At 38.3% G+C, this 26,727-nt stretch overlaps 1 protein-coding gene across 14 annotated transcripts in view; it reads right to left on the bottom strand.

Moving 5' to 3' along the window:
• The window catches only part of INPP4A (inositol polyphosphate-4-phosphatase type I A), a 111,382-nt gene that overhangs the window by 55,680 nt on the left and 28,975 nt on the right, over window positions 1–26,727 (bottom strand). For 10 of the 14 annotated variants that reach the window (XM_071430849.1, XM_071430848.1, XM_071430850.1 and 7 more), the window contains 2 exons: window positions 15,966–16,026; window positions 9,796–9,942 (listed from right to left, as the gene is read on the bottom strand). The gene's annotated coding sequence lies outside the window, so the exon portion shown is untranslated. The remainder of the gene's footprint in view (window positions 1–9,795; window positions 9,943–15,965; window positions 16,027–26,727) is intronic. The other 4 variants (XM_071430854.1, XM_071430852.1, XM_071430855.1 and 1 more) reach the window with 1 other exon arrangement.

Genomic DNA, 26,727 nt, shown 5'->3' with positions numbered 1-26,727 from the left:
TGGACCAGATGTCCCACTGTGGTCCCTTCACTCTGTGATTCTGTGATTAACTTGTAGCAGAGAAACTGAAACCCAACCATGTAGGAATCATGATATGAACTGATGATCATCAATCACTTTTAAATATACTGGAATTATATTTGGAATATATTGAAACTGGTTGGTATTTGGCTGTTAAATAAAACAACCCCAAATCAGTGGCACAAAACTGGAATAAATAAAGAACACAAGGGCAAAGAAAATAGGTAAGTGGCTTGACTGTCTCTGAAGTGTCATAAGAGGAAACCAGACCAAATATCACTGCCATATTTCTATGAGTTTCATTACAAATCAGTGTCTAAGATCAACAGCTTTCTATTAGAATACCATAATTCAACAATTGATCCCTATTTGTGAAAACTTCTATGAGTTTCCCCAGTTTTTACTATCAGCCTTACCAAAATACAATATTCTTTGTTGAACTGTAATTGAGCAAAAAAGCTATTAGAGAAAATGTCATGTAGTAGACATTATGATGTTATCTCTGAGACAGAAACAACAAAAAGTAAAGTTTGGTATTTGGTAAATTTGGTAAATATTGGTAAATTTCAGCTGCTCTGATGGTTTTCATGTGGAAGATGAGCAAACACATGAACAGCTGATGATAAACAAAAATGTTGCAGGTACTTATTCTAAAGGTTCATATCTCCTCATGCCAGCATATTACAGGTTAAAATGCTCCATTCAGACAGAGAAGCTGCAGTAGCTGCAGTACGTGTTGTGCAACACTTTATTCCATGATAATTTTATTTTCTGTCAGCTACCAACAGACCAGATGGAATAAACAATTCAGTCCAAATTTCCAAGAATTCAAAGAATATTAAGACTCCTGTAGGGTATAGCCATGGATTTCTGGAGTACAGGGCTTTTAAAAACAATTTTCAAGTAACTGTAACCACAATCTATTGGTTTGATTTCAGCAGCTAGTACTGATCAATCTTTCACGCAGTTTAGTGGCCTTCAAAAATTTATTTAAAAATAACAACTGCTGCAGGGAGGCAACAATCACAAAAAAGGTTATAAACGGTATGCAAAGACAAAGGGTGGATATTAATGATGAGTTCCTTGCAGCACTCAGTGCTCAAAAATATGTACCTAAATGTCAGAGTTTTGCCAATTCTCCAAGCACTTACATGACTTCTAAAACTGGAATGTTACTATAGGCCAAGCTTGCATGAATTTCACTTTTTGTAAAAGCAAATTTTGCATGAACACAAAAAAGCCTGAAAATGTGAATGATGTATCCCAAATTATTTTCCTTTCTTAAGCTCATGACTAACTCACTCTCATGACTATTTGACTCCCAATTTTTGCATGTTAAGGCAAGCCACAGTGATGCTGACTTTTGCTAACTTCTGTTGCCTCCCACCAGACTTTATCAGAAATTCATAAGCATGCTGCCTACCTCAGCAGTCAAACCTCCACAGCAAGGCAGCAGAAATGATCATTTTGCACATAGCTACTTGTCTTGATCTTCAGGCCCAGATGAGAGCAGGTAGCTACATTTCAGCCACACTGCATTTACAGTCCATCACCTCATCAAAGCCACTTTCAGCAACAGGTTAAACTAAGCAACTGAACTGCATCACAGTGTGAGCACATGTTCCTACATCCACTGTTTCTGCTGGAGAGGCAGTACCTTCTGGCCAAAAGGTGGGACCAAAAGCTGGATATAAAGACTGGGTCAGAACAAAAGCTTAATCAAGCCTGGAGTCTTCTCTGAGAGCAGGCAATGCTAGAGACTGAGAAAAACACTATAATGAGCAGCACTGATATTCTGTGCAGCATCTCCATGTTTGTACTCCCATATTCAGCTGACAAGCATCCTGAGAACTTCTGACTTAGGTATCACACCCAGACCTTGGTATTTAAGGCCTGGAGGTAACACAACAGACAATGTCACCAATGTCCCTCTCTGGCCCTTGCAGCTCTGTTACCCTGTAGCCCTGTAGATACCAGACTGCCATCACCAGTGACTGCCCTGAAGCCTTGCAGCAGGGCTTGCAAACATTGAGCACTCAGGTTTGTCAGGCTTGCTTTGTTTGAACTTCTATTGACCTGCCTGTAACTTTGTTTTAGCCTGCAATTAAACTTGGTTCAGCTATGACAACAATTTTTTCCAGCTGCATAGATATCTGTGGCTGATTTGTTTTAAATTTTGTTTATATTTACATCATACCATCATCATTTTACAACTCAATACAATGATTTAGTGTAGAAAAATAAAGGCCTGGCATGACAGCAGAGGCCTTCAGACTTGGAGACATAGGATGGAGTAGAAGCATGGGATAAAAAGAGAGAGGGTACAGAGCTGGCATTTGGTGGGACTGTGGCTATAGCTCACCCATGGTCATTTAAAGAATTGCAGACTTAAGGCTGGGCAAAATTAGTTCTAGAGTGATCAATTGTATGTATGGTATCACATACAGTACATTTGTATGTAACTCAGAGCTGCAGACCAATGGAAAAAGGGCCAAATTTAAAAGCTTATAAGTGGATCCTAGAGTGGAGAAGAAGAAACTACCAAAATGAACATCATATTCCTCAGATATTCAGATCTCTCAGTATCTGAAGTCCTTTGGATGCTCACAACTGCTAAAATGCCTTCACATAGCCACCTCCAAAATGAAACCTTACAGTCCAGAAGGGGAGGCAAAAGGTGAGCATTACAGCATGATAGACATAGACACTTTATGTGTTGGATGAATTTAACTGCATAGCTACTTATTGAGACTTTCCCCTATACAGAAGCATTAATTCTTTTCCAGTAATTATTGGATCCAGCCAAGTAATGATTCCTGGACCAGGCTGTAATGAGTTTTAATTATAATAGCAACAACTTTAGATATAACATGAGTCTTTAGATATAACATGAGTTTAATCTTTGCACTTAGATAAAAAAGATTCTGAGTGTAACAGCATTTATGTAGAATTTTGTGCCATTTTTCGCTGTTTACATGTACCAGCAGATGCTGTGGTCCTGTGCTTTATAAGATAATTTCTTCAACAGTTAGGAGCACTAATTTTACTGTTTCCAGCCTTTTCAGGTCCTGCAGATCTCCTCTCTACTCTACAGAGTTCATTTACAGAGTTTTTATAGACTAAAGATGGAAGAATGAGAGCTAGCCATAAGAGGTTAGTCAGGACAGTTTGTGATCATTTGGATAATTTCCATGTTACAAGCACAATATCTCTGCTTCCACTGGAAACATAATATGATTGTCTGCCCACAGAGATATCACTGTGAATCACGGACATCACTGTTATACATCTTTGTTAAATAAGTTTTTAAAACAGCAAATGTCACAAACCTCAACTTTTTAACTTTTAGAAGTGAAATAAGCTAGAACTGCATGGCAAAACTAAATGGGACTTAATAAACTCAGCTATCAATAGCTTTCAATCTTTTTTGATTTGAAAATGCCCTGAAAATTTTCCAGTGGAAGAGCAAGCTAATTTAGAGCTACTGATCGTGGGTTGTATTCCTCAGATACTTCCCACCGATTTTATTTGCATAGTTCATGGACAATTTAAAACCACCAACTTAAACATTCTAAGAACTAAACAGCTGTTTCCATCTGCTCAGAACAACACAAAATATTCACCTAACATTCTAAATTTTTCCATGTTTGGTCTCAATTTAGAAGCAAATTTGTATTTGGAAAGTGTGAGCAAGTGACTTTCTGGGTATTTTCCAGTTCTGAAAAGGGAAAGCCTATTAATAACTTTCCTTATGCAATTAAGAAAAAAAAATAAAGCAATCTTTTTTCAAGAATGCAATCTTTTTTCAATAAAGAAAATAAAAACAGAGTGTAACTGAAATCCTACAGGGCAAATAGTTCTTCATAAAGAATATAGTTACAAACAATTAGCACACTTGCTAATCCAAAACAAAGTGAGTTAGAAAAAAAAATCAGTCTGGCATTTCCTATGTGGAAGAAGTCAGGAACCACTGGTTGACGTGAAGGAGAGTAGCCTTGACCTTTTAATACTGAAGCAACAATTGTGTCAAAGCCCTGTGAAAACCCAGCTACTAAAGGATGATGCAGAAGAAGTGGTATTAGTGTGCATCCAAGAAGCACTTTGCTAATTCTTCCATTCTGAATATCTCTGTGGCTAAGTACCTTAGGAGGGATGGCTCTGGGGTAATAGAGACAAGATTTTTAAGCAGCACTCTACAGGGAACAAGCTACTAAACTGCATCCTTATTTTGGCTATGAAATTGTCTGAGTGCTAGAGAATGTCAAGCATGCAGCCTCAGTCCCCAATAGAGATTGTAAAAGCCACAGAAAAATATCCTCTACCCTTCATTTATACTCTACAAGCCCCATAAAATGTTTAGCTACTTTAAATGATTGGTACTTTAAATTACAATCTTGCAAATGGATGAGTGTTCTCACAGATCAAGAGGGGGTGAGAAGGTAAAGAAGTGTGACTGTACAGTCAGGTAGAAGATGCAAAAGTTACCATATTTATTAACATTTGCATAAAAGCATATGCCATGAAACTGCAGCTATACCTGCCTTTCACAACTGCAGATAAAATTAGATCACCTGGGAGTGGACAACAGCAGCATCCAAATAATTAGAGTTCAAACATATTCAATTTTTCTCCCCAGTGGCAGTCCCCAGGTCCACCCTGCATAAGTAAGAACAGAATTTGTAAACATTATCCAAATGGATTTTCCTAATGCGTTCTGCCGTGTTATACAAGGACTCCTTAATGTGCCAAGATCACAACTCAGAATGCAGGATTCAACAGGGCAAAATACACTGTGAATTTCTCCTCAGTTCTAGGAAACCAGTGACTATGTGGTAATTGCCCTGTTTTCCAGGCATTTTTACAAACCAAAATCCTTTTAGTTCTCATGTTCAGATTTTAGTTTTTGATTACTAATATGGAAACTGACCTCAGCACAAGAGATATCTTACCCCTTTTGTGCTAAATGACTTCAAAGCCCAAACATTTAAGTTACAATATGCCAGTGTCATCTCTGTAGTGGTGGATGCAGCTGCACATAGAAGAGATCTTTCCTATTCTGTGAGGCTCCTATTTAGCAAAGTGATTCAGTCTTGTCTAATGAAAGATGTTTTGTAATGGATGCCAAGTACTCATTGGTACTTAGTGGTGCTCCTGGGGAAGGGGAAGAAGTACAGTTTTTAAACAAGACCCACAAGAGTGGCACCAGATGACTGGAGCTGTGCTGAGACAGTTACAAGCTGCTTTAAGACTTGAAGAAAAATCATAAGATATTTCTTGTCTGCACTTGCCTCTTCCCTTCACTGCATAGCAAGATATCCAAACTCAGTTACAGACAAGCTGGAGTACAACCAAGCGCATTTCTCCAACTCCTAAAGTAGAATAAATATCAACACATAGCAAAACAGAGTCAATGGAAACCACTCATTCCCAGTGCTCTGGGCATCTGTTTTGTCCTTCATATCCATAACCTCTGCCCCTCAGCTTGACTTTTGCTCCCAGCAGAGCTTGCTTCCTTAAAAAAACAGTCCTCAAAACCTTTTTCTTTCCATTTTTTCCTCCTTCCATAGCAAATACTACCTGAAAGCATTTATCTCCCAGCCTTCCTACTCAAAGAAATAGAAGATCCTGTGTGGCAGAGTTGACTTGATAACTGTTACTTAACCCATCAAAGCAAATGGTTAACACATACAACCCATTGTTTGAGGATAAAATGCACCAACAGGCACCACACAAAACAATGCTGATTTGTCCTACTTTGAATCCAAAATAGAAATAGCTTTTCTTCTAGTAGTATATGTTTTTCAAAGCTGATTTATGGAGAAATATCAGGAAATTATTATCATTTTTATTATTATTAAAGTAATTCAAAGAAACTAAATGCTACTTGTCAAACTATTGATACATGCCACATGTTTTAAATATTCAGAAAGACTTTTTTTCAGAATTTATCTTCAAAAGCCATTTAAGTACACAGTTAAAGAACTCATCCTTGAAATAGCAAGGATGAGCAAAGAGCTCATCTGTTTGGTAGTGCATCATTGCTGACTTTGAAAATTTTGTATTATCCCCTAACTTATTGTTAAAAATATGTTAAATGCCCTTAAATTCTAATTTATATTTTTACCTAGTTCATATTTCTTCAGTCTATAAACTACAAAATAATAATGAAATAAAGCAGTGATGGCTTTCTTTTTTTTTTTTTTTTTTTTTTTTAGTAACTACAGAAACATTAAAATTACTATGTTGATAAATAATTGCAATTCTATGGCAAGTTTTTTGCCCCATCAATCCCACTATCCCAAGATGCTTTCAGGACACTATACCAAACCTATATATGTTCACAACTGGAATTTCCTCCACACCACTGTTTTTCTCTACACCTCCACTTTGAATGTTTGAAAGTATTTGGCAGCTGCCTGGGACAACTCCAAAAACCACCATGTCTCAGATCACAGCAGATTTGCCTGAAGGAAAGTCTCCAAAGTGAACATGCACAACCACAAGTGAAAAATGCCTCCACTTAGAAACATCAAATCAATGCTCAAAAGTCCCAGTAAAAATAGCTTGGTGTTAATAGCTGAGCAGCACTCTTAAAACTCTTTCTTTGCTCATGCTAAAATGGAGAAAAGGCAAAAGTATCATTTCAGACAGATTATTATTAAAATGTTTTCAAAGATAATATGCTCTTACAGAGATCTGTACTATAATACATCCTTCAGATTATTTTATATTCACATTCTAAACATTTCTGGGGTTAAAATTTAGCAGGAACTGCATTAAGTGTAGGGGTTTTTTAATAGGGAAATTACAGAATGATCATGAACATAAATATTCTGCAAGGTATATATTCTTGTTTCAAAACAAAATCAACATAAACACATTTCAAGAATAAATTATCTCTATGTTTGACTACAAACCCCCAAAATACTTGGCAAAACTTAGTTTTATTTTTTATAGCATATATCCTGTCCTAACAGCAAACATACTATTAAAACAATCATGATGGAATACGCAAGTAAGTTGGAACAACCTTCTCTCTGCTACTGTGCACAGTTCAGCAGAGACACAGTTCACTAGTTCATATGGTTTTGTTGTAGAAATATATTTAGGTTTTTATTACTGTTTAAGCATCTGTGTGAACAAAGCATAAGTACAGTGTTTACCTAGATTAAACCATGAAAAGGTTAAGTAAGGGGCACAGTCTTGGGATGGGATTCACTTCACTGAACTGTACTGAAGTTAAGCAAAAGAGGCAACTAGATAGAACTGAGTAGGGAAATATAGGAATCTTCAAAAGGTCATTTTCTCTAACTTTCAAACAGCTATTTTAAGAGACTATGAAACAAGATTAAATTTGCATTCCAGCATCTCATGATTAGTAATGATCTGCAGCAGTAGATTGTGCTTATTTGATCATCCACCATCATCCTCCTCACTGCCCATTCCCACACACAAAGAATCTGGGTTTGCTGCAAATTCTTCTCTTTCTTCTTCCCCAATATGACTGTAAGATATCTTTTTCCTGAAATTTAGAGGTGGGTTCCCTCAGACCTTATAATCCTTTCTTTTCCAGAAACATCTTCCAGTGATGTTCTTCCAGTTTTTCTGGGCATCTTTTCAAGTGACAACCATGCAGGCCTGAGATGCTCCAAGTATTGTCTCTCAGGAAGAGGCTTAGACAGATTTTCAAAACAAACCCCCAGTTTACTAGCCAGAAAAACATGACTTGGAGCTAAATAAAACCTAGAATACAGGGGGAAAAAAAGACACATATAAACTGGGACAGATTCTAAATCTAAGGTAGTTGACCATGACTCTAATAAAAAATAAATCTGAAAGAGCTCTGACACATTTTCACACTTATCTTCTCAATCCTCCCCTCCTTGTCATCCCTCCTCTTGGGCTGTTATTCAAATCACTGTTTCCAGCAGAACAACCCCCTTCCAAACTACTGACAATTCAGTGCATAAACAGAGTTTTTCTTCACTGTGGCAACTTTCCAAGTATGGACTGTGAGATCATCATACAATTGGTTTTACCACAGAACAATAACAACGTAGTACCACTATACAATAATTAATTACAAAGCAGAAGGGGAGAAAAAAGAGAAGCCATACTACTCTCCACTGATATTCTTCTCAGCACTTATAAACCTCAGACTCCCAGGCTGAGCCCTTATTAATGAACAAATAACTAAAGAACTAAACACAGTGCTACCAGAAGTACATTTAAAATGTTTCTTGCTGCAGTATTTTCCTCCTGCTATTTTGTGAAGATTTCTGGTAAAGAGCAACCTGATCAATCTCTTAATAGCTGGCAAAGCCAATTAGAGCAACTCAGGATTTGCAACAGAGCAGAAAGCACATTACTCACCATTGCTCAAAGGATTCAACTTCTTTTCAAACCCAGTGTTGGGACAAACCAACATCCAGGGAAAGGGCAGCTCTTCACTAACACACAATTTTAAATTTCAGTGTTTGTCAAAATAAGGAGGTATCTGGGGCAAGGGCTGTCACTGACTGTAAGTGCTGCACCCATCATTTGTCACTACAGGCACATCAGGGATCTACAACCACAGTTTTCACTTCAGAGCAAGGTTTTCTTTCAGTGGTCATGAGTTTGCTACCCAGCAGTCAGCTTCTAAATGTGTATTTGTCACAGGCTAAACTAAACATGCCTTTTTCCAGCCCTACAAATTCACTCAAAGCCTGATTTATCACACAGTTTTCCATGTGCTGTGCAGGGGAACTGTAGGGCAATACAGCAGACAGTAAGCATTACACTCTATAGGAGTTATCAAAAAGCACAAGCAGCCCAAACAGTCTAAGTCCTGCTGAATCCAAGCAATCACTGACCTTTATAAATCTTTAAGCTTGCTCCTAATTTTACATAAAGCATTCTCCTACTGATTACTGTCATGTATTATGCAATTATCACTATGCATTCTATGTTGGTTAAATATTTTATCCACGTGCTATGTGAATGCACAAACTCAATCAGTAAGACATGCCATATACTCAGTTCACATCACCTCTAAATCACACAAGTAGACACTTCTGGTTTGGTATCATAATCTTCCTACAATACCATAATGTTGCACATAGACCTGCATTAGTCCTCTGCAGACATCCTGCTTGTTGGCTATAACCTAGCTGACATCAGCCACATTTCAATGCTCCCCATAACTCCAGCAGCAGAGCTGTGGCAATTACATTTCCCATTTTATCAGTCTTCCTGACATACCCAACACAGCTGTCTCAGACTCCTCTTGTAACATAAGTTCTTTGATCATCCCTGCAGTTTTTCACCAAGTGGTTTGAGTTAAAATGGACCTTAAAGACCAAGTAAACCTGCCATGGGCAGGGAGACTTTCCACTAGACCAAGTTGTTCACAGCCCCATCCAACATGGCTTTGAACACTCCCAGGGATGGGGCATCCACAGCTTCTTTGGGCAACCTGTTCCAATGTCTCACCACTCACACTGTAAAAAATAACTTCTTCACATCTAATCTAAATCCACCCTCTTTCAGTTTTCTCTGCCTGTACCACATACTGAGGTGAGGTTTCTCAGACACTGCAAGAGGTGTTGCACATTTATGCTGTATCATGTCCCAGCCCAGATGCACCCAGCTGAGATTCCCTCCCTCAACTGGAAATACCTCTTTTTGACTTGCCTGTACCCCATACATCATGGGGTACTTGCCTGTACCCCATACATCATTTTCATGATGATGTCAAACTGACAGACTAAAGACAAACTTAAACCCACTTACCCTCATATAGGCCTTTCTCCTTCAAAATCTTCCATTGCTGAACTCCCTCTTCATAGGAAAAGTTGTTGCATTACTTCCTAAGCTGAAGCTGTAGCACCATCCAGTTTCAGGCACTCAGCACTGATGCCAGAGTCAGGTGCCCAGGCTCTGTTAACAGTCAAGACAGAAAGCAGGAGTTGGGTGCCTAATTAAAAATCTGCCTCTTTCTGTTGATTACATAAGAGCTCAGACTGTCATACTGCTAATTTTGATATCAAGGTTAAACTGGGTAAGAGAATTCATGACAATGTGTGGCCTGACACGTTGCTGGGTTGAATTCCATCCCTTTAGTATTATCTAATTGTCCAATTAATTGTATAGTCACTCCATCTAAAACTGTGCACTAGAAATTAACATCCTCCTCCCATCCACAAGTTTCAACAGCCTGCTTTCAATACAGCATGCTAACAATATCAACTGCAGTAAAAAAACAAAACAAAACAAACAAAAAAGCCTCAAGAAAACTAAACAAGCCAACTCCCAGAGAATAATTAATCATATATATCTACCTCCTTCTGTCTCTCTCATGGCAGTTCTTTGGGTGGGTTTACAGTTCTTACACTAACCTTATCTTCCTCCACCTTGAACAGTATTTTTGTTGCAACACCATATTAAATGGCTCAGTAGAATCCAGAGAGACCAGATCTAGCCCATTTATTTTTCTAGAAAACCTACTTTCTTATTAAAAAAAGATACTAGGCCAGTTTGACCTATCTGAGAAAAATAGATTGTGCTTCATCCTTCCTCCCCTCAATTCCCATGTCTTTAATTATTTATTCCTTAAAAAATATTTCTAAGGTTATTAGGGTCAAATTAACAAGCCTGAAGTTGCCTATATTTCCATATATGTAAAATTCAATAGTATGAGTAATAAAAATCCTCTAAAAAATCTTAGTAACGATCTATATTTCAATCACATATACAAAAAGTACCTTGAAGAAATTCCCAAATTGGAAACTCCCAATGGAGCAACTTAAAAAGCCATTCTGACAGCCAGAAAGTCTGATTGATTTTAAAATATGAGAGATGCAAAAATTGGATGCTTTGTCTGAGAAATGTAATATCATGAGTAAAACACCCAAGACTTCCTGAAATCTCCTGAGACCACAAAAAACACAGGATATCGTTAAAGCCTTTGTATAACTTCATATGTATTGTACTCTATAATCTTGGGGGTCCTTTCCAGTCTGATGGGAAATTCCAGTGCAAATCTGAAATGTTTGTGGGATTCTGTCACACAAGCCTCTGAGAGTTGCACAGTACCTTAAATTCTCATTATTCAGTTCAATTTCTCATATTCACAAACTGTTGAATACGTTCACGTAGGCTTTTCAATTACTTGGGTCACTCATGCATGCAACATCTAGAAAAGTTTCTGTTATAAGGCATGATGATTTTCTTGATAATATCCAAAAGCTTTTTAAGAGAATAAGTACACTATTCATTTCAAGAAAACTGTTAACATGCTGTGAGAATTTGGTTTTTGTTTTTCTTCCTCTTCTTGTTGTTTTAGTGTTTTGGTATCTCTACCAGCTTGACATAAAATGAAAAAAAAAAAAAAAACAAAAAAAAACCCTAAAAAGTACAAAACATTTCTTAGTCTGCAATTTCAAACTTTTTTTCTGACCCACATTTGCATTTCTCTGCCTTGAGCTGCAAGTAATCATTTTGTTAAAAGATAACATTTGTATATGTTGCCTCCTTCAGACAAATTTGGCCTTAATTTTATACTCCCTTATTGACTCATTCTTCAAATAGCAAAAGTGTGAGCTGTGCATCTTGGTGCTTTAGCAGTAGGTTTGTAGCTGCCTGCATATGTCACACAACAGTCAAAATAGGCAAACAGTTAAGATTTCTTCTGAATATCATGGCTAAAAATGTCTAATTGTGCTAAATTAACAGCCAAGGGGCATCCAATAGGAGGGGTAGAAGTGGGAGGGCAGGCACCAATCTCTTCTCTTTGGTGACCAGTGACAGAATTGCAAGGGAATGGCATGAAGCTGTTTTGGCAAGGTTTGGTTAGATATTAGGAAAAGGTTCTTCACCCAGGTGGTTGGGCACTGGAGCAGTTCCCCAGGGTGGTCACAGCACCAACCAAGCCTGACAGAGCTCAAGAAGCATTTGGACAACAACCTCAGGCACATGGTGGGATTCTTGGGGCTGTCCTGTGCAGGATCAAGAGCTGGACTTGATGATCCTTGTGGGTTCCTTCCAACTCAGGAGATTCTATGATCAAGTAAATTCTGATTCAGCAAGGTGACTCAGCTGAGGGGCAGCACATGAGCCGACACATAACTATAGGCTTCAGTTCCACTGTAGCAAGCAGAAAAGTTAACATTTCTCCTGGTATAGATTTTAAGACTGACCTGACTTTTTGGGAGGTCTCAGATCACTGACAATTGCTCCTGACTTCACCAAGGGCTGCAGATCCTCAGTGTCTACAGAGAACTTTTATTGAGATGTTGGACTACAGATTAAAGATATGAATTTTAAAAATTTCCCTGCCCCCCAATATTATGAAAAATCCCACACTAAAGTTAAAAATAACTATGAGTCTATTCTGCTATTTATTCTTCAGAGAGTAGCATGCTAGCAATGCCTCAGTCTGAGACAAACTGCAGATATTTTGTCCTTTATTGCAATGCTTCAAGCTATTGCAGGCCATACATATGGAGACCATACAGAGTGTTCACAAGTGTTTGTACTGCACCGTCCAGACCTTTTGGTGTGAGGAAGTCTGTACCTGAGGACTTACATGGTCACTTTCTATCTTCTTAGCTAAAAGGAAAATACTAATGGAAGTAGGAAATTATCCATATGCAGAGTTTCCATGAATGACAGAAGCATGGCAGGCAGCTGATTTTGAAGGTTGGTTTAGATGGTTCAGATTAAGTGTTAATTCTCTCAGTATGTTTTAGTGAAACAATTATTGCTGAAACCCTCATTATCACTCTGTGGTAGTTCATCTATGCATCTCCCAAGGATAATACTGAGATTATTAACAATTAGGTACAGGACATTTTGTAATTTAAACATTGTAACAGCTTTATAATTAAAATACAAACAGAGGAGTAAAATTAATGTTATTGAATTGAATGCAAGCTTGTGCTGGATAAAGTTCCAAAGACTTTAAAGGGCTTGATGTAAGAGTAGCATTTAATTCCAGAAAAAGCTTGATTTTTGTGCTTGCACAGAACACAATATAGACAAAATATTTGTAAAAAGAGACAGAAGCCATAAGAAAGAACCAAAGTAATAGACCACAGATCGCTCTCGTTTCCAGACACTTAAAACATGTGAAATTCTGCCTCTGCCTTCTCCCTTTGTGCCCTCTTCAGCTGTTCTCATTAACTATGTGACATTACGTCCTCTTACTTTTCTTTCTCTCCATCTCCCTGGATTCAGGCTCTATTCAATACCATTACGCCTTCACGTAACATATTATTCAAACTCAGCTCTTCATCTCTCTCTTCACTGCTAAAAGCCATGGTTAGCTCTGTATACTAAAGCCAGCAGTCAGAAAACCCTCTAATGGAATACAGAATATTACAGAAAGGCCAAGTGCCACACATTATGCAATGACTGCACATGTAGTTATTGCAATTATCCATGCCATGTTGGCATGGGGCATGAATTGATCTACCATTAACAAGAGGCCCTAAGAAACAAAATCACTGCACATTGAGCACAGCCACACAGTCACATATGGCCTGCTCTGCATTTATACTTTACAAACTGGCAAGAAGGAAAAAGGAACAAACTAGCAGATGCTGGTGGTTTTTGCTAAAAAAACCCCAAACTGTAAAAGCAGATAGAAAATTTGCAGTAAAAGGTAACAACAATAGCCATAAAGCAGTTTGCTGTGATTATATTAATGATCACCTCTCCTTAGTCAGTCACCTGTGCTGTTTGTCCACTCATCATCTGCACCAATACATTAGCAGGGCACATTTTCTAGAGATGTCACCCAGAGAACTGACTGAAGAGAAAGCTGTGACTTTTACTTAGAAAGAGTGACATAACCTGTCTTATACACAATTAAAGAGCCTTAATAAAAAAAAAAATATATATATGTGGAGCTTTACATATGCAACATAGAGTTTGACTCCTAATAAAGAAGCCACTAAATCTACACCAGTGGAAAGAAAGTATTCACCAAAGTACCAAGCAAACAGGCAAACAGAAGTGGTGGTATTCTCTTTTCCTTCTCTCCTATCTTCTCTCCAGATCTATTCTAACACAAAGCTTCAAGCAGGTAGTGCAATCTGACAAAAAATGGAGTGGGTTGCACAGCCAGGGCTGTATTTGAGAAACACTTAATTAGGATGATATGCTGTCCCTGTAGGGGAGCCCCAAATGCTGGCTTTTTGCTCTATTATTATGGATTTCTTTGCAAGTGTGGAGACAGACCCCACAGGGGAGAAGTCATAGCTGTCTTGGGGTAGAATGACAATTCTTTTTTAATTTCTTCAGCAAGAAACAGCACTACATTGGATGGACATGAAGAATTGCCTCAGGCATTTCTTTTCCAATGCAGACAATGATTAATAAAAGAAAGAAAGATAGTATGAATGACTAGTATTACTGCAATTCCTTTTAAGTCACAAAATAGCTACAGGATCTGGCCATGCTAATTTGCTGCTGGCAACTTTATCCTGGCCCTCTTGGTATGGAGAAAGATCTGTAAGTGCATGCCTGATTCCCAAGTTGTTCTTCACTGAGCAGTTCAAGATGGTCAAAAGAAAAAAAATTGTACATAAGCCCCTAGAGCATCCTGTTGTGCACTCTATTCCATTCTGCCCCAATTAAATAACTGAGTCCATAGTATCGACCATTTGCTTTAATTTCAGATGTAGGCACAGCCATGGCAGCACACCTCTCTAGACTTTCCAGTAATTGATTCTCAGTCTGCATTAAGACACACATTTAACACAAGAAAAGCAATGCTGCAGGAGAAAGTGCATCTGCTGACTTTGTCTGCTTGACCTTACAAAGGAATTTGATCTCCCTTAGCAGGAGCAGGGGAATAACATCTCTGAGAAGTCAATACTGCTCACCATTGACTCTACTCCACCATTCATTATTTGCTGAACTCCGTAAATGGGGACTAAGGGCACTACATCAGGGACAAGGACACTGAGGTCCACCCTCCATTTCTGAATGCAACCATAAGCACCACATTTGACCAAGAGCATCCTGTTACACCTCTCACTACTTCCTACTCCCACACCAGCAAAACTTCCTGCCTCTACCAGAAGACTCTTATTATTAGTCTGCTTCATACTGCCTTGCAGTTCAGGCCACATCCCTTCATCTCATCAGCATATGTGGCCCAACTTCTCTTACTCTCTGGAATGCCAGAAGCAGCTGCTTAGCTCTCAACACAGCTGCTCTGCACACAGGAAGCAAGAGGAGTCCTATGACTGAACTTTGCTTGGAAACAAGTGGCCAAGAGTCTTCTCACTTCTGCTAACAGGAGCCCCAGAGAGAGATTTCCCTCTCAGGGCCTAGAAATGTGACCATCAGCATCTGCACCCTGCCACACAAGGGACATAAAGCAGCTCTTTCACTGTGGAGAAGCAAATAGTTCACAAATGGTTGTGAAGTGCCTACCAGGGTTCAGATCCCATCCTGAAGGATACTGCTCTATGCTACAGCAATGCTCAGTGACAGGCAGACCTGCCTTCTTCATCAATATCTCTGGATGGTTAAGGAGAAAAAGTAAAGAAAGACTGGTTTGCTTCCATGGTAGAAACAGGCAACAAATATTAGCCTTTCATCATAGGCTGTACTTTAAATCTCACAGACTTCCAGAAACACATAATTTGTCCAAATACAAACATATCATACTGTCACTAGCTATTGAACTTCTTCACCTTCTATGGGCAATGCATCCAAATAAGAACAGAAAACCCCTGGCCAATATAATGAACTACTCACACTACAAACCATAGGGTAAAAGCATGCCACTGGTACCAGAATGTTGGATCTTGTCAGTGCTTCATTATTTCCAAGGCTGAAAGTTCCTTTTAGATTTCTCTGCCTCTAATTTATGATGAATCTTTGAACTCTTGCCTTCAGTGTCAACAGATCATCACACATTACAGTAGTAATGACTAAAATTATCTTACCTTACTCCACCTTTCACAAATTAAATTCAGCATATGTATCCAGTTCTTTTTTTAATGAAGTCTGAAAGACACAAAGAGCACAAATTATTTCTGACTGAATGAACCCATATAAACAGGCTAGTAGTATAGGATTTGTGGGGAGGGGAGCAGGGCAGTAAGGAGTAACTACAGGAACTAAACCCAACTAAAAACCTGTGAATAAATGCTGAGTATTAACATTTTATAACATACCTTCTCTATAATTTGAAACAAAATCATTCATTCAGTTTCACACCTTCATCTCTTTATTTACACTCAGAGAACAAAGTCTGTATAACTGGGAGGTAGGAAATAACTCTATGGATCAAACTTCTTATCTTAAGGCCAAAGCATGAACTTATCAAGTAGCATGCCTTCCAGTATAATTTTAACCTGAAATATCTACCATTTTGCTTCAATAGTGCATGTTAGAAATCTTTGAGTGTGGTACCACAAAACTATGGCAAGTCAATGGGTTCCTATGTGGAGAAGATGCTTCTCTATTAAAATGTACACACAGGGCAACCATATAAATATATACAGTAAGATTAAGAAAAGTAAATCCTTAATTCACAGAAAAATGCAGTCATAAGAAAAGCACTCCTCAAAATATTAAATTCAGGAAAAATTCATACATAAAGCAGTGTTCAAATGCGTGATGCAGTAATCAAGATACAATTCATCAGTTTACAGCAAAACTAACAAAGGACAGCCAGAACTGTAGTAAAAGAAAGAAGTTAAAAAGTACTAAGATAAAACAGCACACTGCAGACTAACAAGAACTTCTGCTACCAATTGGGAGCTTATCAGTTGATAAAAACCAAGAAGAAAGAAGGCCTTCGTGTCAGATAACAGAGCCTCAAAAAGGGAGATACTTCACTAGGGCGTACCAGCAATGTGCTCCTGTTGCTACAAGAAGCAGCAATGAAACTAAATTAGGAACACTTGCTACAATGAGCTGAACAGCCTCCAGCTCAGTCTGCAACATTCAGAGAAAAGCTTGTGCAGACAAGGAAGAGCCACCTTCTGCAAAAAACACTGTTAAACTCAGCAAAGTGGAAGCTGTGATGAGTTACAATTTGCTCTTCAGAGATCCATAACAAGGGCTTTCAACACTGATGTGAAAAAAGTGTTAAGATAAACAGAATGTTAACAAAGTAACAAATGTAAGCTGAATAATAGCAACGAAAAAAGACAGTTTAGACAGGGGTAACTTTGTTTTCCATATAATAAACTGTTACACCAATGTTAAAACAGATTTAACAACTCGGGAAACTGCACCCAGCCCTGTGCTTTCATGGACTCGTAAGCAAAGCATCTAAAATTTCTTGCAAAATTATACCTCTTCATAAAAGTGGCCTGCAAAGCAGCTTAGGTTTTCATCGTCCAAGGTGAAGGCCGAAGAACAAACTTGAGGTTCACATCTAATACTGTCAGTTCAGATGAGAAGTTACAAAGTATTTCATTAACCCTGGCTTTTTTTCCTCTATGAGGACAGAGACATCTAACATTACATGGAGCTCTTTTTGGGATAACTGTGATATGCAAGTTATCAGGAAAAAAAGTCATCTACTATTTAAAATCATTTTTATATTGGCAAATTCAGTTGCGAAGTTCCAATTTAATATTCTTTATAACTTCAGCTGTATTTATTTAGTTGGGTTCTTTTTTTCTTCTTCCACTCTAAAAGCAGGGCAAGTGCTGTGAAAGCTCCTGGACACCATGAAGGCTACTGTCAAGGCAAGCCATTGCCAGTCACAGTCACAAGATCAAGGGCTGATACTGTGGACCTACTACATTAATATCCTGTAATACACTGTACCACCTTCACCTTCAAGACATCTAATACAAAACTTAAACCTGGTCAGTTATTATTTATTTAATTTAAAGGAAGAAACTAAAATGGCAGAGATGATAAAGGAATCTAAAAATTCTATTTTCAACACTGTGACAAAAACCAGATTAGTTCTGTGGAGACAGGCAAATCCTTTTCAACTTTGTGGCTTAGCTCAGGTATCTGTAAAATAGAGACAATGTGACCTAGTAACTACATTGAACTTCTTTGCTGCCAAGTCATATTCCTAACTTGTTCACTGCCTTCAGCAAGTCACACCCATCTTGCAAAGCAGCACTGAGGTTGGTGATATGTTTTAAAATCAGCTCATCTGTGAGATTAAAAAAAAAAAAAATTCAACTTCTGAAGAGAAGGCAAGACCTACCCCTACCGATCTCTCTGCAATTTCTGACCTCCTGCAGGTGCCCTCCTGCTCTGCACCCCCTTCTGAAAGCAACTTTGGGTTTTCAACTACATTTCTAGAGGCTGTCTTTAAGTCCTCCTCTTTGACACATCCACAGTTTTCAATTGCACTCCAGTTCTATTGCACTTTGGTACCTGATTAAGAACTGTCAAAGTGCAGCTTTAGCTGTAACAACTAAACTGAAGACCAGCAGCACATGCCCAGGTATTACATTCTGAGATGCCAATGGCACTTGCAGATGAACAATTCTAACTGGGGACCAATTCAAGCCCTTTTGCACCCTACATTGTAAAGTTTTTAAATGATATTGCCCTGTAATAGCAGTAAAACCATAGGAGAGTGTAGTACTACTGTAGACTGCACTACAGGACCATCTTCTTTACATGTTCTGCCTTCTTTCTCTGGCCTTTTGCATTAAGACAGCTTCATTACAGAAAAAAACCCAAAAAAACCACATTCTATTAAAGACTGCAGCATGGTTTTGCTTAATTAAAACCATTCAGAAATTGTTTTGCAATAGACTGATGATGGCAATTCAAACCTTAGAGCTTGCTGCCAGATTTTAAAAGCCACTCAGATCCTTCTCCATACAGAAATTATACATAGTGAGGCTTTTTCTTTCCCCAATCACTTATACTTGCATCCAGGGTTACCACATAAACCAAGGAGAACATAATTTCTCCATTAAATCTGCCACACCATTATTCCAAAGTACTGCAGAAAGTGAAGTGCGTGACACTATTTTGTGTAGAAAAACACCAGCATGATAAAAACCAAACACAAAAATAACAGGGAGTGTACATGCTGTCATTGGAAATCCCTCACTTTCTCCTTCATGCTTCCTTCTTCCTTCTTTCTGACTCACTGGATAGCAGCAGCTAAATCATTCCAGGAAGGAAGGCACAACTAACACTGCTCCTTTGCAATTAAATGTGGTGTCAACATCTCTGAAAGGTACCTGCAACCCATGACACCAGGTGTGATATTGTCTATTAGGTAATCAGGGAAAAACAGAGCTACTTTGACTGGAGGTGAGCCAAAATGGCACATGTTGGTATAACCTAAAAGTCTTAAAACAATAAAAATAAATCCAAACACACCACATTAAAAGTAAACAAACAAAAAAAAATACTCCACCACCCCACCCAACTTCTCTCCAGAATACTTGGACAGAAGAAAAAGAGCAAAACAGAACACTTTGCAAAAGGTACAATGCAAAACCAAAGCTCTCTAGCAAGCTTAGGATGGGGAAGGACTGTTTGCTGATAATACTGGCAAATTTGAGGAACAAGAAACTGCAGTGGACAAGGAGGTGAGGATGAACCACATGACAGCAGAGCTGCAAACTAATGCTCATTCAAATCAAGTTGTTAGACTCAGTGTAGCTCAGAAGATATTTCCTGTAAACATATTTTAGAGGCTCAGGTTTCCAATAATCAGCCTACAAACACAGGCAGCATGTTCTTTTTCTAGCAGACAGAAGGTAGAAAATACTGTGTGTCCTGCTGTGCTGCCTGATCTCCTTTGCTTTGGGGCAAATAAAATACTGCATTGTCTCAACTCTCTTGCAACTCTTGCAATATATTATTTCTTGGACTCTTTCTTCATTCCCCATTTTGAAATACCAGTTTATAGGAAACATAAGGACGTAAAGAAGATAGACTCACTTCATTCTGAGCAAATCATTACTGTGATCAATATGGCACCTCTTTTTGCAGTATTTACACAAGATGCTATCACAATTACACCAAAATATACCCTCCAGAAAAAGAGTAAACCTGATTTGTCTTCATGTCACTTCCTCAGAATTACTTCAGATTCACTTGTATTATGTATGCAACCTGTACTGTGCACATTATGTACACAACATTAACATTTTGTCTATTCTCAGCTCCCAGTTGTGAAGAAATAAAACACATGTCTTCAACTCTATCACTTGGTTGCAGCAGTGCTTTAACATTCCTAATGCTAGACTGTGTTCCTGAAGGAGCCACAGCTTCTTGTCAGGCAGAAACACAGGTACAATTTGCTCTGCATGTGATTTTTATGAAAAGAAACTCACAGAACACAGAAATACCTCCCCAGGTTGAACACACAGAGTCAGAACCCAGAGCATGACCCAACATTAGGTCCATTCCTCAACACTGTCAAATACACACCTCCACAAAGTCAGTCTAGATAAAGAGTGCAGTTCTGCAAAACGGGAAGCCAGGAAGAGAAGATTACAAAAGATAGTCGCGAGGTCAAAGTGGTTTGCACAAGTAGATCCTGTATTTCATATTCTATTTTACATACTAAAGAGAAGACATGGTTTGATTTCACAAGCATTACTGACCCAACCATCTGCTATGTGTTTATGCAAAAAGATGAGGTGACACCCAGGACCATGGTGCACCAGCTGTGAAGAACTTTGTAATAGTGTTGATAGGAAATGAATGGTGTCCAGTGTCTAAAATTCTTACTGTCTTCTTTCATTTATTCTATCATTGTCACAATAAGACACATTTTACTTAGCTACCAAATGCCCACAAGGCCTCTTCTTTTTTTTTTTATCATGGGAGGCAATGTTTTCAAGCTAGATAATATTTCACTGTGAAACTAAACATCCAAGGAACAATGGCTGGAAATTATCTTCATGCAGTGTAACTGATAATTTTCTGAGGATGTTCAGTTTTACACAAATTCCCAAGTTGTTGAGACATTAAGATGTGTTTTCCGTACTACACTGGCCTTATAATGTTCATTTTTTGAGCCCCCAAATGCAGCTTGAGAGCTCATGTAAATGGGAACACTGGGTACTCCAGCCATGAAACATACAGTACAATATGGAGAAATTGAGGCTGCATTATTAACTTTATGTTCATATAAACAGTCATGTTTACTGTGAAAGTTGTTTTCCAGAAATGTGAATCACAAAGGAACACAGGAAAAAAAGCAAGTTCTAGGGAAGTTGGGAAAGATGTCATACTTTAAAAAAAAAAAAGCTGCACACTGTAACATTCTTCCTTCATCAGTTACCACAGCCCTCTCAAATGCCTATTTGACATATACCCTCTTAGCAATCTTTTAGATGTCTGCAAATGTTGCTAGTGACAATAAAGTGCTGTACTAAGAAGAAAATGCTCTTCCCATTTATCCTGGATGCCTTGCTTATGAGTGGAAGGGAGATAAAATCTTCACATAAATTGAGTCAAATTACAAGAGTTCTTGTCTCCTACTTATCACAAATATAACACCAGCTAAGCAGATCTTCACTGGTAAGTGTTCTGTCCTCCATTTGTCTTTCTGCTAAATTTTACATAAAACTGATCTTTAAAGACCCCTCTGGTTTTTAAAGAGACAATTCTTACCTGTGCCAAATTTTTTCTAGCCCACAATAAAATCTTACCAGTGGCCTCTTGTGACATTTCGATTTTCCATGAAATTTAAAGACTATGGCGATGTTTAGATATCTGAAATATAAATCCCACTAACAAGTACAGAAAAGACCATGCAGTCCTTCTTGAGGTATTAGGAAATATTTGCATCCCCCCCAAAAAAAGGCAAAGCATTTACAAGGAAGTCAGAATGGAGACTACATGGGTGTTGAAGCCAAACCCCTCCCTGCCTCAGATCACACACACACACAAACACTGGCAGCCTTCCCTCACTTCCACTCATAAAAGGAGCTGTTTCCCTCACACTCTCACTGTGCAAATGGAGGTTTATCCTTCCATGTGCCCAACCAGGCCCCCCCTCTCACTGCTCTCTGTACCCTGAAGGTGCTCATCTCTTTCCACTATGCCCATGCACTCTGTCTCTCTTACTACATTCCAGCAAAATCTGCCTTTCTTACTATGTACCAGCAAAAGAGTAGTCACTTTTCCAAGCAACTTTCCTGTGTAAAATCAGTTTTCTGTAGAAGTGTCAGCATTATAATATCATGTTCTCATCAGAATCTACAAAGCTATGGGACAATGATGAGAAATCTTCCTTATGCAGGCAAAACCACAATGGCCACATTCTTCCTATTACTCACTACCTCCTGTTTACCAAAACACAATTGAAAGTCATCTATGTCTCTCAGGAACAGAGAATAATTTGAGTAACTTTTCCCAGACACCCACATTTGAGAGAGTGTTTATGACAGAAAGAGCTCACTCTGGCCAGCTCAGTTGCATGCATTTTTATGTCATGTATTTAGAGCTATGATGCTAATATTCAATGACAGTAATAGTTGTGACACAATCCTTTTCATACAAATCCACATATCATACAGAGCTCAAAAGAGCTCTTCTTCCAAATTTTCCTGAAACAATAGAGGACACTGTCAACATGGCATTATTTATTTCATGTTCTTGTACGTGCATTATACAAATCAACATTTTACCATTTTGGTCCATATATCCTCAGAAGAAGCCCTTCCAACTGCTTGACAGAAATAACACTGAAGCCTGGAAAAAAATAAATCTTATCCTGTAAAGTCAGGCCACTTGTGTCTATTTCTGAAATGAGACAGAAGAAATCTTTTATAGCAGTTTGTATTTCAGGAATCTGGGACTTATAATACATTCACCTATCACACACAGGAAATTAGATAAAGTTATTGGCATTTAGTGCAATCTAGAATATTGAAGTGCTGTCTTTTTTTTTTTTAACAGCAGACTCCATGCTCTGTTATTCACCTCTGCCTGTAGCTGCTTTGTCATCTGGAACTAACAAGTATTTATCTAAAAAGTAAATTTGAATTAAGGATCATGAACCCACACCCTTTAAACTGTGTTTCACCTGAACATAGAAGGTCAATTCAGTGTTATGTGAGACATCAAACCTACCAATTGGTGATGTTTATTTAAGCTCATGCAGATGAATCAGAGGTACTCTGCTGCTTTAAAGGCAAAGCATCAATTTGAAATGAAAACAGAGCTAATCCCAGATTTCTGCATCCCTATAAAATACAAGGACAATTCTGCACAGAAATAACATGCCATCATAATCCAGGCCATAACCTCATTTAACCAGAGCAAAATGAACTACCCTCATCCTCACACTGGCTCTGACTCCAGAGCACGAGAGGGGGACTACAGCCATGAAGTCAAGTGAAAACCCCGACCCTGAAGGCAAATGAAAGGACCATTATTGTTATCCTCAGAGTATAGGCTGTACCATTCACTCTTTATTTAAACTAGCACAAGCTTCAAAATACACAAAGGTTTAAACAGACAAAAAATGAGACTGTGACTTTTCCTGCCTGATGCAGAAGCTCATGCAACACAATGAGCTGGGAGCCCCTCTAGCAGTTCAGGCCTTGCAGGGCAACCAGGATGTGTTCACTGTCTCACTGTGTCCTCCTGCTTGAACTGCTTCAGGATTAAGCAAAGAGCTTTTCAGGACACACCACAAACAAAGATTTAACAACTCTTTCCCCCTCCTCTTTAAAACCAGGCAACAAATCTAATCCCTGTAGGAAGAGTTCTTCAGAAAACAGCCAAAGGGGCTGAGGAGATGCCCTCTAGATGCTTACACTTATACAAGACCACAAAAGTAACTCATGTAAAAATTGTCATCTCTAAAAATGACACAAAAAGAGGAGTTGTTCAACAAGCAAGATGGTTCAGTACTGCAAATGGTGCTATTCATACTGCTCACATGCAAGGATTTTATTCCAACAGAACTCCAGTTTACATGGGTTTACTTCAAACATGCAAAAAAAGAAACAAAAACTTGTAAGAAAAAACCCAAGTCATAAAATTTTTCCCTCCCTCCATTTCAAATTCCTATTTGAAAACAGAAATGCTGTGTTGTTCTCTGACAAGGATGTACCACACAAACACCAAGATGCTGCTTTTTCATATACTGCAGAGTCCTTTATCAGGAAGTCTAATGTCAAACAGCATATCACCACAGAAAATATGGCAACTATTTCTTCTGGGGAAAAATATAAATCCTTATTCAGTGCATGACCTATCTTTTACTCTGTGTAAAACTTAGCTTCTGAAACAGCAATGGTCCAGTTTGGGTTGATCATTAGCTAAAAATGTAACACAATAAAAAAATATCACTCATATTAAAGATGACTCACATAAATTAAATGAACTGCAATGACAGGATTGGATTTCCCCTAAGTTCTTCATCAGGCAAGGCTAGTTATAAATCATTGTTAATGCAGCTTTTGTGTAAAACAGGAGAGTAGGTGCTTCCTCACACTAAAGAATTTTGGAGAAATGCTTTATTTTCTCTAGGGTCCTAATTTTTCTACATACTACCCACAGCAACAGCTCTGTTTCCTGCAGCCATTTCCTGCTGTCATGGCAAGGAGAGGTAGAACCACATGCCCAAGGTGATGCCACTGTCTGTTTTCAAACTTCTGCTCAAGGACTGAGAGAGCAGAACATGTAAGAGATCTGAGTTAATCCAGCAGCTGCCAGGAAGACTGACAAAGGGCTCAGAGTAACACAGAGCATGGCCACAAAAGAAGCCACCAAAAAAAAGCAGGAGGTTTTACAAAGGAAGAAACAAATAAAGGACAATCTGAACACCCCACCTGTTGTTTGGAACACAAGCAGCACAAGGAGCAAAAGGGAAGTGCTGAATTACATGAGCTTTGTGGCATTCAAGGCTTTCCTAGGTGGAAAACCTACCAAGGGGAGAGAATCCAGACCTGAGCAGCCGAAGTGAGAATCAAAAAGGGGGCTTAAATTTCAGCAGGAAGTTCACAAAAGCTTTAGAGAAGGCAAAAATAACAAAGCATGGCTCTGTAGTAATGCAGAGATGAGAAAAACAGCTGTGATATCCTGTAGGTTAGGAACAGGAGGGGAGAACAGAGACCTGGGATCTTCTGTTTGGGTTTACAGAAAAAAAAGGCCAAGGATATAATGAACTCTCACAATTCAAGTCCTGCCAAAAAGTACCAGTGAAATAATCCAAATAGCCTCTGCCACTTGTTACCTTTGCAGCCCAATACAAAGCCATCTTAAGGTAACAAAACTCAGCTTTCAGGGTGCCTAGAGAGCAGACTTTGCCAAGCCCTGTTATACTTATTGCAAAGTCCCTCCACAGAAAGATCAAATGCAGCTGGTTCCTTTTCACTTAACACAGATTTTATTTACCTAAATGCATACTTAAAGGCAATTGTTTAAGCAAAATTCTGGCATAATCTTAAATAACAGTAATTAAGATAAAAATCAGTGGAAAAATTCAGACTGTAAAGAATGTTTTATTTCTACTTGTTTGGGTCTGGGAGGAGAAGGAGATTGTCACGTGCCAGAATTTTGTTAGTGAGCAGTCCCAAACCCACTGTTTAAACTAGTTTGCATTTATAATGCTGTAACATGAGAAATATTTAATATCAGAAACACAAGTCACAAAAATTAGTCAACAAAATTTTTCCTCTGGCAGTTGGGCATCCATGACAGACTTTGTTTTAAATGCTCCTCTCACACTGTAGTTTTCCAAGTTGTATGTAATCAGAAGTATAAAGATCCTACAAATGCACTAACAGATTATTTTTTATTATTTTTTATTTATTATTTTTTTTTATTATAATTATTTTATTAAGAAAACTAATCTATTATAAAAGCTAGAGTAACACCAAATCTGGTTAATTCATAGCAATGAAAACACTGTCCATCAGTAAATGCTACAAACTAGCATACAGAAGAAGAACCTAAAGATGCTGTAATTTTTAAATGCTATTATTACAGCACTGTATTTCTTCCAGAGAAGATGACAGTCATCCCTTTTATGTAAATTCTACATGGAAATGAGTGGTAATTTCAAGTACCTGAAAGCAATCTAGGAAATGATCAGGTTTTGAAAATACCCTCATTCCCTCATTCTGAAAACAAACACAAGTGATCTGGCTCCCTTATTACTGAAAGCAACTGCCAACCTCACTGCACTTTAAAAGGATACTGCTTTGCAAATACAAAATAAATGGCGGGGGGGGGGGAGGAAGAGGAGAAAAGAAAAAAATAAAGATAAATTCACTACTGCAGTTCAAAACCAAAATCCCGAGTTTAAAAAATCTCTTGTGGGGAATATAGCAAATGCTCAAGACTCAGAGGATTCTACAAGAGCATAATAAGCTATACCAGCCTAACCTATGTTAAAATTATAGCACTAAAGTGAGTAAAATAGCAGTAAAGCCACTATAAAAAATGTTATAACTACTCTGCATATGTCAACACTAACTAGAATATGTCTCATTTTTTGCATATTACTAATTGCCAGAACATGACATATGTACTTTCAGTGGCATAAGATGAAAATCACCCCAATATCTGGAAGTACCACTTGTAGTATTTGAAGAAACTGTTTACATCCAGGCACTGCACAGATCACATGCACAGTCCCAGCCTGAATGCTGAAGGCAAAACAACACAGTGGCTCCAAAGGTAAACAATTATTTTGCTACTTCAAATACAACTGCTTTTTCTATTCTATTGACACAGAAATTCATTAAGCAAGAACTAGAGAACTGCAGCACCCTCCAAAGAACAGAGAGC

This window comes from Agelaius tricolor, unplaced genomic scaffold (assembly GCF_023055355.1).
Source record: "Agelaius tricolor isolate 1412-34295 unplaced genomic scaffold, bAgeTri1.0.p SCAF_7, whole genome shotgun sequence".
NCBI lineage: Eukaryota > Metazoa > Chordata > Aves > Passeriformes > Icteridae > Agelaius > Agelaius tricolor.
The sequence above is the reverse complement of the archived record's forward strand: the minus strand, read 5'-3'. Positions and strand labels throughout refer to the sequence as shown.